This window comes from Vigna unguiculata, unplaced genomic scaffold (assembly GCF_037176805.1).
Source record: "Vigna unguiculata cultivar grain cowpea cultivar isolate G323 ecotype 2 unplaced genomic scaffold, ASM3717680v1 ptg000118l, whole genome shotgun sequence".
In the NCBI taxonomy this organism is placed as follows: Eukaryota; Viridiplantae; Streptophyta; class Magnoliopsida; order Fabales; family Fabaceae; genus Vigna; species Vigna unguiculata.
The window spans coordinates 12,501-17,500 of NW_028196760.1; positions in this window are offsets into that span (position 1 = coordinate 12,501).

The following is a 5,000-nucleotide window of genomic DNA, read 5'->3' on the forward strand; positions in this document are numbered from 1 at the left end:
GTTCAACATCGCCTCCCTCGTTTCCAACAGGCCCAAAGGTCGTCTTCTTCGCAGATCCACGAAGAGCTCATCACGATTTGCCACATTCCATTTCCCACGGGTTGTCAACAACACTTTCTCACACTTCCCGCAATCGAGTACGTGCATGACATGCCAAAGCACATCTTATTTGCCTTCCATCGCACTCAAGACGACGGGTTGTGGAAGAACGATATTGTTCACAACAAGTTCAAGGACAACGTCTCAATCAAGGGACACAACCGAATTATGTTGACTGGGTCGCTAAAGTAAACCCGAGTTCATATAATGCACCGCATCCAAAAGAACTAGCCACAACACGTGCATCACTGAGATGTTTCACTAGATGGAACACGTGCGTGACATTAGGATCCTCCAACACCTCTTCGTGATGGAAAGATAGAATTCGAAGCAACCACAGAAGTACCGTCTAGTGGGTAGGCAACACAGGGACTGATCAACCAATATCACCCAAGGCAACGGGTGAAAATGGAAGAGATGCATGCTTGACCGTTCGATACGCAAGGCATGGAGCCAGCCAGCAAGTGCATCTCGATTACAACTCACACACCCTCACGTTCGCAAGACACCACACCACAAGACGGTCCACCCCCCACCTACCATGGGCAAGCAAGCAAATGGAAACATCAAGTGACGCAGGGTCAAGCATCGCTAGGCATGAAAATAACTTTCCACAATATCCGAGGGACTAGCTGCCGAGCTAACCAACGATCAGTGACGACCGTGTGTTGGTATTAATAAAGCTCAACAACTATGAAGAGGCTAGTTGTGCCATGATAAACATGCTAACGCACGCACCACGTGAGGGGGGAGGCCTCATCAAGCTCCCTTTAAAACCTGCCAGTGTGGAGCTGGCCGGCTCAAGGAGCACTCCCCCCCTATAAGAGGTTAATATGCAAAAGGCAAAATTGTACAAGTAGATACACTTTTTTTGAGCAGACATAAGTCCATATCTCGGGCTATACTTCGAATTTTGATGCGATTTTTTGCAGTAATTCGTAGAATAATGGTATCTCCTTGCTCACCAAATTTCATAATTTTTCTCGAAGGGGAACTATTTTTTTTATTTTTTTTACTTACCGGGTATGTGTAAAATCGGGAAAAATAGAAAAGCACATGTAGACTTCGAATTTCGACCTCATTTTTTCCAGTCCACCACTAAACAATATCAGGAACCTCCCCACAAAATTTCATTCAGTTTGGCCAAGGTCTTAAATTTGACAAATTTTGGCACCAACCTATCTAGTCGCGGTGCACCGACCAACTTGGCCAAGTGCAAAATGCATCCAATTCAAAACTTTTGTGCACCAACACTTTTACAGTACTCATTTGGGGGCATTTGGAGGCCTTTCCAACCCTCACATCTCAAAAACCACGAATTTCATTTTTTCACAAATCTCCCCACCAAGCCATCTAGCTATGCCGTGGTGCACCGCCAACCTTGGCCATGTGCAAAACCCTCCGAACTCAAAACTTTCGTGCACCAAGAATTTCATGGTATTCATTTGGGGGCATTTGGAGGCCATTCCAACCCTCACATCTCAAAAACCACGAATTTCATTTTTTCACAAAACTCCCCACCAAGCCATTTAGCTATGCCGCGGTGCACCGCCAACCTTGGCCATGTGCAAAACCCTCCGAACTCAAAACTTTCGTGCACCAAGAATTTCATGGTATTCATTTGGGGGCATTTGGAGGCCATTCCAACCCTCACATCTCAAAAACCACGAATTTCATTTTTTCACAAAACTCCCCACCAAGCCATTTAGCTATGCCGCGGTGCACCGCCAACCTTGGCCATGTGCAAAACCCTCCGAACTCAAAACTTTCGTGCACCAAGAATTTCATGGTATTCATTTGGGGACATTTGGAGGCCATTCCAACCCTCACATCTCAAAAACCACGAATTTCATTTTTTCACAAAACTCCACACAAGCCATCTAGCTATGCCGCGGTGCACCGACCAACTTGGCCATGTGCAAAACCCTCCGAACTCAAAACTTTCGTGCACCAAGAATTTCATGGTATTCATTTGGGGACATTTGGAGGCCATTCCAACCCTCACATCTCAAAAACCACGAATTTCATTTTTTCACAAAACTCCACACAAGCCATCTAGCTATGCCGCGGTGCACCGACCAACTTGGCCATGTGCAAAACCCTCCGAACTCAAAACTTTCGTGCACCAAGAATTTCATGGTATTCATTTGGGGACATTTGGAGGCCATTCCAACCCTCACACCTCAAAAACCACGAATTTCATTTTTTCACAAAACTCCACACAAGCCATCTAGCTATGCCGCGGTGCACCGACCAACTTGGCCATGTGCAAAACCCTTCGAACTCAAAACTTTCGTGCACCAAGAATTTCATGGTATTCATTTGGGGACATTTGGAGGCCATTCCAACCCTCACACCTCAAAAACCACGAATTTCATTTTTTCACAAAACTCCCACCAAGCCTTCTAGCTATGCCGCGGTGCACCGACCAACTTGGCCATGTGCAAAACCCTCCGAACTCAAAACTTTCGTGCACCAAGAATTTCATGGTATTCATTTGGGGGCATTTGGAGGCCATTCCAACCCTCACACCTCAAAAACCACGAATTTCATTTTTTCACAAAACTCCACACAAGCCATCTAGCTATGCCGCGGTGCACCGACCAACTTGGCCATGTGCAAAACCCTCCGAACTCAAAACTTTCGTGCACCAAGAATTTCATGATATTCATTTGGGGGCATTTGGAGGCCATTCCAACCCTCACATCTCAAAAACCACGAATTTCATTTTTTCACAAAACTCCACACAAGCCATCTAGCTATGCCGCGGTGCACCGACCAACTTGGCCATGTGCAAAACCCTCCGAACTCAAAACTTTCGTGCACCAAGAATTTCATGGTATTCATTTGGGGACATTTGGAGGCCATTCCAACCCTCACACCTCAAAAACCACGAATTTCATTTTTTCACAAAACTCCCACCAAGCCTTCTAGCTATGCCGCGGTGCACCGACCAACTTGGCCATGTGCAAAACCCTCCGAACTCAAAACTTTCGTGCACCAAGAATTTCATGGTATTCATTTGGGGACATTTGGAGGCCATTCCAACCCTCACATCTCAAAAACCACGAATTTCATTTTTTCACAAAACTCCACACAAGCCATCTAGCTATGCCGCGGTGCACCGACCAACTTGGCCAAGTGCAAAATGCATCCAATTCAAAACTTTTGTGCACCAACACTTTTACAGTACTCATTTGGGGGCATTTGGAGGCCTTTCCAACCCTCACATCTCAAAAACCACGAATTTCATTTTTTCACAAATCTCCCCACCAAGCCATCTAGCTATGCCGTGGTGCACCGCCAACCTTGGCCATGTGCAAAACCCTCCGAACTCAAAACTTTCGTGCACCAAGAATTTCATGGTATTCATTTGGGGGCATTTGGAGGCCATTCCAACCCTCACATCTCAAAAACCACGAATTTCATTTTTTCACAAAACTCCCCACCAAGCCATTTAGCTATGCCGCGGTGCACCGCCAACCTTGGCCATGTGCAAAACCCTCCGAACTCAAAACTTTCGTGCACCAAGAATTTCATGGTATTCATTTGGGGACATTTGGAGGCCATTCCAACCCTCACATCTCAAAAACCACGAATTTCATTTTTTCACAAAACTCCACACAAGCCATCTAGCTATGCCGCGGTGCACCGACCAACTTGGCCATGTGCAAAACCCTCCGAACTCAAAACTTTCGTGCACCAAGAATTTCATGGTATTCATTTGGGGACATTTGGAGGCCATTCCAACCCTCACATCTCAAAAACCACGAATTTCATTTTTTCACAAAACTCCACACAAGCCATCTAGCTATGCCGCGGTGCACCGACCAACTTGGCCATGTGCAAAACCCTCCGAACTCAAAACTTTCGTGCACCAAGAATTTCATGGTATTCATTTGGGGACATTTGGAGGCCATTCCAACCCTCACATCTCAAAAACCACGAATTTCATTTTTTCACAAAACTCCACACAAGCCATCTAGCTATGCCGCGGTGCACCGACCAACTTGGCCATGTGCAAAACCCTCCGAACTCAAAACTTTCGTGCACCAAGAATTTCATGGTATTCATTTGGGGACATTTGGAGGCCATTCCAACCCTCACACCTCAAAAACCACGAATTTCATTTTTTCACAAAACTCCACACAAGCCATCTAGCTATGCCGCGGTGCACCGACCAACTTGGCCATGTGCAAAACCCTCCGAACTCAAAACTTTCGTGCACCAAGAATTTCATGGTATTCATTTGGGGACATTTGGAGGCCATTCCAACCCTCACACCTCAAAAACCACGAATTTCATTTTTTCACAAAACTCCCACCAAGCCTTCTAGCTATGCCGCGGTGCACCGACCAACTTGGCCATGTGCAAAACCCTCCGAACTCAAAACTTTCGTGCACCAAGAATTTCATGGTATTCATTTGGGGGCATTTGGAGGCCATTCCAACCCTCACACCTCAAAAACCACGAATTTCATTTTTTCACAAAACTCCACACAAGCCATCTAGCTATGCCGCGGTGCACCGACCAACTTGGCCATGTGCAAAACCCTCCGAACTCAAAACTTTCGTGCACCAAGAATTTCATGATATTCATTTGGGGGCATTTGGAGGCCATTCCAACCCTCACATCTCAAAAACCACGAATTTCATTTTTTCACAAAACTCCACACAAGCCATCTAGCTATGCCGCGGTGCACCGACCAACTTGGCCATGTGCAAAACCCTCCGAACTCAAAACTTTCGTGCACCAAGAATTTCATGGTATTCATTTGGGGACATTTGGAGGCCATTCCAACCCTCACATCTCAAAAACCACGAATTTCATTTTTTCACAAAACTCCACACAAGCCATCTAGCTATGCCGCGGTGCACCGACCAACTTGGCCATGTGCAAAA